This window comes from Taudactylus pleione, unplaced genomic scaffold (genome assembly GCF_031769625.1).
Source record: "Taudactylus pleione unplaced genomic scaffold, aTauple2 ptg000007l, whole genome shotgun sequence".
Lineage (NCBI taxonomy): Eukaryota > Metazoa > Chordata > Amphibia > Anura > Myobatrachidae > Taudactylus > Taudactylus pleione.
Window position 1 is genome coordinate 2,919,493 of NW_028284410.1, and position 12,837 is coordinate 2,932,329.

A 12,837-nucleotide genomic window follows, 5' to 3' on the forward strand; every position below is an offset into this window, starting at 1 on the left:
GGGGGACCTAGTGCATCCTGGGAGGCTGAAAGCTTAACTCTTTGGTGCCCTGCGACTGACGTCACACCTATACCCCAAGGTATCCTGTGGAACCCTATGGACTTCGTAGAAATAGAGATAACAAGGGTAAGTTCTTACCATATCTCATATTTTTTACTTTTTTTTTTTTTCTTTTTTATTACCACTCTGTGTGTTGTGAACATGTGATGACTTATTCAATGTACATCCGTATTTCATGTTAATAATGCAAATTATGCTATGTATTGTTTGGTTAAAATGTATGGTGTCTGCTAAGTGCTTTAGGGGAATATAAATTAGCACCATCCCTACCGAAACATATGGTATTTGCATACCCATGTACAATCATATGAATACTATATAAATGCCGTTTACATGTGATATGATTATCCCCAGGCACTATTAGACTGACATTACTTATACCTGCATTTAGATTATCTGTTTATATGGCTATATGAATATGATATACATACTTTAGAAGGTAACATAACCAATTTATTCATTAATCAAAGTATGCTGGTGCAATACTTTGTTTGGAATTTATGTCCATTGTTTAATCAAAGCGGACTTCTCATACTGAGTTAGTCCTACATAATGCCCTTAACTATATTACACCAGGACCCCCAATCTCCTGTTTATATAGTCCTACAACCATACCTTACTGAATATGCCCAATCTCATCTGATCTTGGAAGCTATACAGTATTGGGCCTGATTAGTACTTATATGGGAGACCACCAGGGAATATTGGGTGTTGTAGGTAATATTTAGGAGCAGAACAGGACTAAGAGGAGTATTCAATATGAAATGTTAACTTCACTGTCGAAGTTAACGTTTCATATCGGAGTTTTTACCTGCGTTAAAGTATCGGGCGCGCTCCCGCTTATCCCCGTATTCAACAAAACGAAAACGGGAAACTCCGAAGTTGGATTTGCGTAAAGTTACGAATTTTTCCTTAAAAAAATTGTAAGACCCCCCTAAAGTTGTAAAAACATGGGGGATCACTAGGGGTACCCCCGTTTTAGCCTTTAATTGAAAGTCGGGGATTTAAATAGGCGCAGCAGATGTTTTTTTCCCGACATTGAAGAAGTGATACAGAAGAGCACTTAGGTGATTTTTTTTATTTTTTTAAGTGGTCCCATCAAATTTGGGGTACATGAAAATGGGTACTAGCATATCTTTATGTCCCTAAAGTAAGTTTTAAAAAATTCTGCATTTGTGCACTTGCCGCTATAATTCTATTCTTCAAAACACCTGCTGCATACTTGCAGAATAGCCCTGAACCTATTTCCCTATTCTTAAACAATTTTTTCCCAATTTTTTTTTTCACCCCAATTTTTTTATAAATTTTTTGGGGTGTCCCTATTTTTTTTAAGCCTGCACCCCTAAACCCCAATTCTGCACTTTTTTTCGACACCTATTCAATGGTGAAAAGTTATCCCCGTTTTTTAATAAAGACTTTTCAAAACTGCGATAAGTCTTTGAAATTGAATACGGTGTAAAAGTCAAACCAGCGATAATGACGGCAAAAGTGCGATATTAACGCAAAAACGATGTTATCGCTCCCATATTGAATACCCCTGTATGTGTATAATAGCAGGGACATAAGTGATTACATTTGATTTGGTTTATGGTGATTTCAGGATCACCACGGGTACAAAACTCCCGTATGATGTGAATAAATAATCTAGAATTTATAGGAGCATAATTACCCAGAATTATTTGAATATTTGTTTCGCTGTATCCATTTATTCTATTAAAATGAGGAGATCCGCAGCTTTTTAATAATTACTAATAAAGGTTACATTTTATTAAATTTGATTTAAGAGTGCCCCAACAACTAGCCCTTCTTGGCTCTTTGTTTTTTGTACATGGTACCTCAAGCAGTCATTGGCCCAGGGATCTGACTTGTCAGGGCTAACGCTGAGCTGCACAGTGCTCTGGTGACGCCCCCTAAACGAAACAACTGAAGTTGGGAGGCGGCATTCTGGAGTCTGGCTTCAATAGAAGGAGCCGGGCACTCCGCAAGTGAGTGACACAATCGAAGCCGACATATAGAAATTGCGGAAGCGGCTGGTGCCGCTCTAGGGTATACTATGCTCTGTGCGGCTGCATCGGCCACACCACCCTAGCTATGGCCCTAAGTCAGACATGTTACATACAGCTGTGTTGTATTTGTATCCAACATAGTAAATATCTTACTGCTACAGTTCATTATGGGGGGTTCCAGTCTTCCTCAGCATTCAGCAAATATTACACATGCCCAGCAGGCACTGCTGCCTTGCTCTGATGAATCCCTCTAATGAGGCTGCTACTGATCTCCACCACGGGATAGAGACGCATGTGATGAGCTCCACCAATAGAGACCTTTTGTGTCTCATGGGCCTTACTCAGCTCCCAGCAATGCACTGCAGCTGTGCAGTGCACTCAGTGTGCTCCTAGCTCCTAGCACCACTCTTTTAAATGTTGGGGGGGGGGGCAAGCCATCCCCTTAACCCACCTTCCCCTACCCATATTGGCACCCATGATTCTCCTCAAACTTTTTCTCATATATCATATCTGTATTACTCTGTATGGTGCTGTGAAATCTATAAACTTTGATGATGATCATGATGATATAAGATCTATAACTGGTAACGTTGGACTAGTACAGAAGTGTAAGCAACAATGTCCAGCTCCTGAATCCTGAGAACTGGTACTTGTGCATCTACTGACGGAAATGATCATCCAGCCCCAATAAAGGTCTGCCCTACTGCTTGAGTAGATATAGAGAACAAGCACAGAACCCACTGCATTTTTGTGGCTGTTCAGACCTCCCTGTGGTTTGTCTGCGGCTCTGCTTTCGCAGATGTTTTTCTCATCCCGTGGTTACCTTTCCTGGCTCCTAATTAACCCCTCTACTGTTGGGATCACGCCAAATATGGATTGCCAAGGCAAAAGAGATGCCTACACTACTGGCCCTGCTGGTTGTGGGATTTCTATATAGAACTCAGTAAGAAGCTACTCACTGCTGTCAAACACCTAGAAGCCAGGGACCCAGCAAATGGCTTTGTATAAAGTATGAGGCAAGAATGAACATTTCCAGTACTCATTAGGGCATGAGAGTAAAAATCCCAATGTGAGCCCTGAGTAAAATGCCTCTAATGAACATTCAGGGCGTGATTCCGCAAGGATCGCTAATGCGATTGCGGTTGAGAGTATGCTAATGTTTGCAATTGCAAAACACTCACACGGACAACATGTAGACGCCCACTTCCCCTCTCGCACATCTGTAATACCTTGCAATGCAGCCAAAACATTGGTAACATTGAGTACCATCGGAGCCAACTCGCACATTTAAGACAAGTCAGACCTCACTTATAAATTGCTAACTTTCCTGTACGCACACGACGCCCATTACGGTCATCCCTCTCAGCACCCCCTAGTGACACTAATGAATGGGATATATTTCCTCCCTTCTAGCTGCACATCAGCTGTGAAGTTCATTTCTAAAGTACTATAAAAAACTTGAAACACAAAAAGTCTCTCAGAATGTCTCCTTTCATAATTAAGTTGTGCTATAAATTAAACTAAGTTAAGCAGTATTGAAGGGGAAAAATTGAGACATTTTATTTAAGTTGTGGTTCTACATGGGCAGTAGGTTGGGCTTATCCGTGGTGGTAGCCAGGAGAGAAGGCCTCACTTTTCATGGTGACCTATCATGGAGAGGGAGTTCTTAATCTGTATTTAAAAAAAAAAAAGCTCTGAAGTGCAGAGGATGAAAGGGAGGGGGATAGAGAGCCCCCAGTCTCCTCCATCTACTGTCTACATACAGTATCTAGTACCCTCATTTGAAAGATGGGAGTTCCATCTATCAAATCAGAAAACTGTAGAAAAGACTTCCAGACCACCCAGGCCAGAACAAAATTGATTGTTTTGGGATGTCTGTGGCATCTATGTTGCCGCGTCATTCGTTTGCACAACACTTGTCCAATGGGAGTCCCGAGGACCAATATTGTGATTGTGGCTGATGTAGCCAAACTCCTAATGTCATCAAGATTCTTATTCGATGAAAGAAGCTTGCTGACACGTGGCAACAAGTGTGTTCAGTATGCTACAGAGTTGTCCTTCATTCTCTTCCATGGGCCTAATTCAGAGATGCTCTCTAATGCCACCACAGCTGTGTGCAGTGGCTGTGCGAAAATATACAAATGATACAGCTGCCAGGATATGTATTGAGACACCCACCAAATACAAGCAACTGCGTACAGAGACACAGCATCAGTTACAGATCAGTCAATCCCATTTATACTGCATATGGAATCGCAGTTGTAGGTTGAGACTCGCCTGTGTTTGAGTAGCCACCCACAAAAGGTTCCTAACTCTCAATCACTTTACGAATAAATACTCTCTGCAATCTACAACAGTAATGAAACTGGATACATTCGTAGTGCAACTCAGATGCAGAACACTGATAATCACTCAGCTGTGTAAACATCGACATTGCGTCCATCTCTGAATCAGGAACTATGGCCCTGATTCAGAGCCGGACGCTCTGAAAGAGCGCTTGCTCTGAATCAGGGTGTTTTTTTTTTTGGTGCGGCCTCCTGGCCGCTCTCATAGCTATGGGTGACCACCCACAGCTATTGCGAGCGGCCAGGATGATGGTCGCGATGGTCAAGACGATCTCGACCATCGGGCTTGCGACGAGACCCTTATGGTAGGATCTGGTGGCCGCAAGCCCCAGAGAGCTTCTGACTCTAATAGAGCCGGAAGCTCTCCCACTGACATCACTGGTGATGTCAGTGGGGCCGCCCACAAACGGCAGGTGTTCACATGGGAACGCCTCCGTTTGTGAAGCCACCCCCCCGCCACGCCTACAAAATGGGGTGAGCTGTCGTTCAACATCGACAGCCGCCCCTTTTGTAGTGAGCCACAGAGCGAATGCTTTTTGCACTAGCTCCGGGGCTCGCGCACGCGTAGTGTGCACGCCGTGCGTGCGCACTGGGCCACCATCGATCCGCTTGCGAGCGCTATGAATCAGGCCCTATGTTCACTCTGAGATGATAGCATGGCCATTGAGACATCTGTGTGGTCCTGGTACTGAAATGGACGTGACCAAATTCGGGAGGCATGATCACGCCCCCTCCGGAAAAATATAAAGCAAAATACTGTGCACAGAGTTGAGATGTGGCACTCGAGAACTGTCCAGGACCCTCCAAAATGCCTGGGCCCAGGTAATTAGTACCCACCCCCCTGTCTAAGCCCCTGCATGACAGCTCCATTACCTCCAATACAGAATGCTGGACAACTAATACTGTTCTATTCCAAGCAAAGGGATAATAAAAAAGTGATTATTTTTACATTTACACAGGCACAATGTAAGAGTCTGACTCCTGTGCTGTGTTTCCTCCTACAGTGGTGGAAGAACGTTATGCCACCTATTATAATGATAGCACTGAATACATACTGGCTTAAATATATGTGAAGCACAATATGGTGGGCCTAAATCAGAGCCGCATGTAATGCCAATGTTAATGTAGTTGAGCGTCAACATTTCTAATTTAGATTGAGATGCGCGGTATCAGAAATTTTGTGGAAAAGTGATGGGCGTTCCTGGGCGGTGACTGGGAGGTGGCTAGTGACAGTGACAGTGGCTGAGTTCAGACACACAGCCGCAGGCATAGCAAGACAGATGGAGATGGAGTCTGATGGAGACAGTGTGCCTGCCATAGGGCTGGCGCAAGTGTTGATGGTGCAGCTGATGGTGACGCACCATTTGGTATTACTACGTGTAGAGACACCCAAAGTAGGCGTCTCTGGCCTTTGCACATGGGGCAGCACAGATGTCCCCTAGGGAAGGAGTTTGTATAAAGTCGCACACTGGCAACCGTCCATAGACGCTGCTGCGTGCGCTTCTGCATCCGACTCAGAATCAGGCCCAGTGTGTTTTCATTTGTGGCAGCAAAACTGATTTGAGATTAGGGAGATTTTCATAAAATTTCCTAATAATGAAATATAAAGAGAAAAAATTAAGTTTACAATTTTCTTTAGCACCGATTCAAGCATAGATAAGAAAGTACTAATATAACACTATTAATATTGCAAGGTGTGCCTGATGGAAATATTTTGTGTGGAGTAAGACCATTGTAGATTGTGCTTGTTGTAATACCCTCCTAGTGGCATGTGACATGACTTGGTAAGGATCACCTTTCTGTAAGGTCACCTACTGTTCAAGTCTTAGCTGGACACAAGACTTAGTCACTATAGATAGATTCCAGGCTGAGCTTACTGCATGCAGAATTCCAACTATGCAGACAGCATGTTTCAGTCACCTTTGAAAAGAATGATGTCGGCATTCGGCTCCTGAAAGACGTTACTGTGTAGCTAACCTGCCACCTATTGTATGGCAACATCTCTTTGTGTACAGCATGTGCTGATAATTGTACCTTGAAAAGGCTGTTATAGCAATTAAAATTTACAGTCATATACCATAATGATAGCATTTCTGAAAAAGGTAATAAAATAATAACTGTTCTGTTTTAATAACCTTATAGTAAGCAAGCTAACACTACTTCTTTGGAGTGTATGTGGTTGCTGTGGTCATCTGAGGGGAGATTTGTAAAGATGTTGTTTCATTTAGGTGGACAATATATTAAACCTAGATCAGACAGTTATATGGGGAAACTGTAAAGCAGTGGTGAGGGTATTGTTGAGAAAATACAATAGTACTGGTAAGAAGAATCCAGCAGGCAACTATTTAGGTTTTATTTACTGCAGGAGTCTATTTGTGTGGTAACAGGAACTACATTTTATATTTGAATGGCGGAAATACCTTACACTGTTACGCTGTTACTTTTTCTTCTTTCGGTAAATATCTTTAGTAAGCACATAAATAAAATGAACAAACATTGACAACAAATTGGAAGAACAAATCACAACACGATCCTGCACAACCCATTCTCAAAACGGGATCGGTATTATATCCCACCGGATGTAAGCCCGGCGGATGTAATACCGACGCCGTTAGCTAGAAAGGACCAGATCCCGACAGGGTAAGTATCTAATCTATCCCTAACCTTCTTCCCCACTATCACTAACCCTCCCTTAGGGGTGCCTAACCCTAACCTCCCCCCGGGGGTGCCTAACCCTAACCCTCCCTTCCTCTAGCCTAGCCCTAACCCTCCCGGGGGGGTGCCTAACCCTAAGTCCCCCCCAGGAGCACCTAACCTAACCCCCCCACACGCGGCTGTCCGCTGCCGCCGCCCGGCTTGCCTTCGTTCAGGATGCCAGGCGTCGGGATTTCGACGCCTATCATTAGTACCTTGCCGGGATATGACAGTCGGGAAGCCGGCGGTCGGCATTTCGACCGTCTGCTTCCTGACTGCATACCCTCAAAACATATATACGCATTATGGCTGAAACAGCATAAGAAAAGAAATGGTGTAGGGATGAAATCATGTGGGGATGAGGAAAGTAAAGAAGGGACATGGAAACCTATTGGAGTATATTGGTGAGAAGGTGGAGTTAAATAATTGTTCTACGTCCTAATGAAAAAAAACTATAGCAGGGACTACAGTCATCCACCTGGGCTCTTACACAGATGATACAGTTGAAGGAAATCAAGAGTTGACAGCAGTAATGTTATTTTGAATCACCATCCTGTAGAATAATACCCCTTACACACCAAAATCCTGGGTCTGAGCTGTTTCAACTCGTGTTACATCTGTTCATACCACATTGGACCCCGGTTATCCCCGGGTCATCGCCTTTTACACTGCACCAGTGTCTGCCCTACAAAACTAATTGAGTCATTAAAAGCGGACATTACAGGCTCACAAAGATGGGTAATGAAAAGTAGTCGATTTCGATCCGCCAGTGAGCAGCTTGTAAACATAACCCGGGAAGAATAATGTAGGTCGCCCCTTCTACACCTCAGGTCCTAGGAATAACCCTGGCAATGACAAGGGTCGTGGACCTGGCACATATAACGTGGGTTGACACTTTCACACCAACACACCACTTGAGTTTACTTGGCATCCTGGTAACATGCTCATGGTGAAAGGGGAATTAGAGATGTGCACCGACCCTTGTGTTTTGTTTTTATTCTAAATTATTGTCGTGTTTTGGTTTTGTCAAAATCACCCTCAAGTGTTTTGGTTCCTTTTTGGATTTCTTTGAAAAAATAGATGAAAAAACTCAGCTAAAATCATGTAACATGGACCTGTTTTTGTTCCTATAGTATTAATAATATTAATTTCCAGTCAATTTTGGCACCTGGAATCATGAAAGAGGTACCTTCATGCAATCAAAACATGCAAGATTTGTTTTTTAGATCCGATGTCCAACTTACAGGAAGACCTGAGCTGGAACTCGGTTCGACTTGTAACCCCAAAGTTTGGGTCCGTTCGGTTTTCTCGTGATGACTCCTGTAGTGCATCATTCTCATTTTTTTTCTTTCTTTGGGCTCTATTTATTAACATTATTTTTACTAAAATAAAGTGAAAAAGGGTGTTTTCACACCCTTTTCACATTATTTTAGTATCACCTTTTTGGATTTCTTTGAAAAAATAGATGAAAAAACTCAGCTAAAATCATGTAACATGGACCTGTTTTTGTTCCTATAGTATTAATAATATTAATTTCCAGTCAATTTTGGCACCTGGAATCATGAAGGAGGTACCTTCATGCAATCAAAACATGCAAGATTTGTTTTTTAGATCCGATGTCCAACTTACAGGAAGACCTGAGCTGGAACTCGGTTCGACTTGAAACCCCAAAGTTTGGGTCCGTTCGGTTTTCTCGTGATGACTCCTGTAGCGCATCATTCTCATTTTTTTTCTTTCTTTGGGCTCTATTTATTAACATTATTTTTACTAAAATAAAGTGAAAAAGGGTGTTTTCACACCCTTTTCACATTATTTTAGTATCACCTATAGTTATTACAGGGCAATTGGAGTAGAATTCATAAAATTCTACTCCAACCCCTAAGTATCACTTATTTTTAGTAAGCAGACCGCATTTCCCATAATTGTAATGGGAAATGTGATCCGATCAAAGATACTAAAAATAAATTGTAAAAAAATACCGGGTAAAGCCCTGGAGGTGGCGTTATCCAGGGTCTCCCCCAGTTACCGGACTCCTTACTCTGCTCTAAAAGGCAGAGCAGAGCCCAGAGTCGGTCCCAGTGATTAGCTGTGTGGTCTAAACAGACCGCAAGCTGATTCACTGCCCAAAAAAAAAAAATAGTAAAAAAAAAATTCACTTAACTGACTCCAGGGACCGGTGGTCGGGGCTTCGGTGATGACTCCCCTCCGGTCAGCTGGTCTCCCATGCTGCACTGCGGCACGGTCATCAGGTGATCGGGTCCCAGTGCAGTATGGGATATCAGCTGACCGGAGGCATGGAAGACATCACCGGAGCACCGATGACTTCAGGTAAGTGATATTAAGGGAGGGGGGGTCGCAGGGGGGGCGATCATGGGGGGTGGGGCTTAGTGTCGGGGCGGGGCTTAGCGCCAGGGGGGTAGTAGCGGTGGCCGGTCGGCGCATGTGCGGGGCACTAGTCACGGTATTTTTTCTTGCAAAAATACCGTGACTAGAGTTCGGAGGGGATTCGCAGGGACAGAGCTTTCTCGCAAGCTCTGTCCCTGCAAGGTATTTGTAGTAAATCCCTGTGATATTGCCTGAATTCGCAATGCGAATTCAATCGGTAATATCACACTACAATCTGCATTACAAATGCGGATTGTAGTAAATAGAGCCTTTTGTGTGATTACAATTAAATGAGTTTGGTAACACCACATCTCTCATTGGGTAAGAACCAGATGTGTTCTTTATAGCATATAAGATTGCTAGTGCACATCAGGTTCTTAGCAAATGAGCGATTAGTAGCCCTATAAGACAGAAACACATTGCAAAAAGAGAACAGGAGTACGGGACAACACTTTACTTCTAGATCCCTATAGTTTGCAAGGTGAAGCATAGCAGAATGCGCCCAGTGTTACTCAGAGCCGTAACTAGATTTTTTGGTGCCCTGTGCCAGAGAAAGCATTGGTGCCCCCCCCATTTGTTAAATAGGGACATAAGAGTGCACCTGAAATAGGGCCATGGCCTCATGGAGAAGGGCCAGGGAAGAGATAGGGGAAGCCAGGAGATGCTGGGGATAAAAGAAGAGGAAGCTACAAGTGAAAATTATAATAAACAGGAAAATTGACAGGCCCCAACAGCGCCCCCTGCCCTGCGGTGCCTTGTGCCATGGCACTGGCCACACCACACTAGTTACGGCCCTGATATTACTTGTGATAGCCAATAATAGTCTTCAACTGGAGGGGGGATTTTGCCTTTGATAAATAGATCCTAAATTCCTTGAAGTTACTCAATCATTCATAGGCAGCGCAAAGACAGTTATAATTTAATAGTAGCCATCAGCCCAGGACGGCAAAAAAATAATTATGCAAATATGAAAGCAAAGCATTTAACTTGTAATTCACCAATATGCTATTTAATTTATCGTTAATGTGAAGAAATTGTGACCTGAAGACAAGATTTCGCTAAAACCAATGCTGGTTGCAGATATGGCTGAAAGTTATGAAGAATGTGGATAATAGATTTAAATAACGACACAGGGTCTACTGGTAGGGATGTGACACTGCCACCAAACTAGGGGTGAGCGGGTTCGGATTTCTGAAATCCGAACCCCCCCGAGCCCCCCCGATCCGAGTCCTATCCGAGTCAGGCTCGACTTTTCCCGCCTGACTCGGATCTGAAATCGAGGCAAAACGTCATCATCCCGCCTTCCGAGTCTCGCGGGTTTTGGATCCTATATAAGGTACCCGCGTCGGCGCCATTTTCTCACTCGGCTGTGGACAGTGAAGAGGGAGGGTGGGAGTTAGGGCTGTGTAGTGTAGTGTAGTGTAGTGCTGCTGTTGTCCACTACTTCAAAGTCCATAGGGGCTGGCTGTGTTGTGCTGTGCTGCTGTTGTTAATAGGGGATGTGTCCACTACTTCAAAGTCCATAGGGGCTGGCTGGACTGTGTTGTGCAGTCAGTTCTCCATAGGGGCTGTGTCCACTCCAAAGTCCTGTGCAGTGTCCCAGTCCTAAAGGAGTGCTGTAGTGTTGTCCAGGGGGTGCTCTGTCCATCAGGGGTGCTCCCCCCAAGTGCTAAAAAAATAATATATTTTCTGTGTTTGTGAATTGTGTGCGCAGTAGCCGCACGTGCATCAACAAAGTAGTGCCAAGCGTGCGCCTGTGTCATAAGTAAAGGGCCGGCTGGCTTGACCGTTAAAGGGTGCTGTAACCCCCGAAAGTACACTCCAGTCCAAACCAAAAAAAAAATATTTTCTGTGTTTGTGAATTGTGTGCGCAGTAGCCGCACGTGCATCAACAAAGTAGTGCCAAGCGTGCGCCTGTGTCATAAGTAAAGGGCCGGCTGGCTTGACCGTTAAGGGTGCTGTAACCCCCGAAAGTACACTCCAGTCCAAACCAAAAAAAAAATTATTTTCTGTGTTTGTGAATTGTGTGCGCAGTAGCCGCACGTGCATCAACAAAGTAGTGCCAAGCGTGCGCCTGTGTCATAAGTAAAGGGCCGGCTGGCTTGACCGTTAAGGGTGCTGTAACCCCCGAAAGTACACTCCAGTCCAAACCAAAAAAAAAATTATTTTCTGTGTTTGTGAATTGTGTGCGCAGTAGCCGCACGTGCATCAACAAAGTAGTGCCAAGCGTGCACCTGTGTCATAAGTAAAGGGCCGGCTGGCTTGACCGTTAAGGGTGCTGTAACCCCCGAAAGTACACTCCAGTCCAAACCAAAAAAAAAATTATTTTCTGTGTTTGTGAATTGTGTGCGCAGTAGCCGCACGTGCATCAACAAAGTAGTGCCAAGCGTGCGCCTGTGTCATAAGTAAAGGGCCGGCTGGCTTGACCGTTAAAGGGTGCTGTAACCCCCAAAGTACACTCCAGTCCAAACCAAAAAAAAAATTATTTTCTGTGTTTGTGAATTGTGTGCGCAGTAGCCGCACGTGCATCAACAAAGTAGTGCCAAGCGTGCGCCTGTGTCATAAGTAAAGGGCCGGCTGGCTTGACCGTTAAAGGGTGCTGTAACCCCCGAAAGTACACTCCAGTCCAAACCAAAAAAAAATTATTTTCTGTGTTTGTGAATTGTGTGCGCAGTAGCCGCACGTGCAGCAACAAAGTAGTGCCAAGCGTGCGCCTGTGTCATAAGTAAAGGGCCGGCTGGCTTGACCGTTAAAGGGTGCTGTAACCCCCGAAAGTACACTCCAGTCCAAACCAAAAAAAAATTATTTTCTGTGTTTGTGAATTGTGTGCGCAGTAGCCGCACGTGCATCAACAAAGTAGTGCCAAGCGTGCGCCTGTGTCATAAGTAAAGGGCCGGCTGGCTTGACCGTTAAAGGGTGCTGTAACCCCCAAAGTACACTCCAGTCCAAACCAAAAAAAAAATTATTTTCTGTGTTTGTGAATTGTGTGCGCAGTAGCCGCACGTGCATCAACAAAGTAGTGCCAAGCGTGCGCCTGTGTCATAAGTAAAGGGCCGGCTGGCTTGACCGTTAAAGGGTGCTGTAACCCCCGAAAGTACACTCCAGTCCAAACCAAAAAAAAATTATTTTCTGTGTTTGTGAATTGTGTGCGCAGTAGCCGCACGTACATCAACAAAGTAGTGCCAAGCGTGCGCCTGTGTCATAAGTAAAGGGCCGGCTGGCTTGACCGTTAAAGGGTGCTGTAACCCCCAAAGTACACTCCAGTCCAAACCAAAAAAAAAATTATTTTCTGTGTTTGTGAATTGTGTGCGCAGTAGCCGCACGTGCATCAACAAAGTAGTGCCAAG

At 44.3% G+C, this 12,837-nt stretch overlaps 1 protein-coding gene and 1 pseudogene across 1 annotated transcript in view; both read left to right on the top strand.

The window, feature by feature from the left end:
• Positions 1-12,837, top strand: part of COL8A2 (collagen type VIII alpha 2 chain) — a 175,905-nt gene that overhangs the window by 108,599 nt on the left and 54,469 nt on the right. The gene's annotated exons all lie outside the window — the stretch shown is intronic.
• LOC148542854 (5S ribosomal RNA) lies at positions 662-780 on the top strand (annotated as a pseudogene).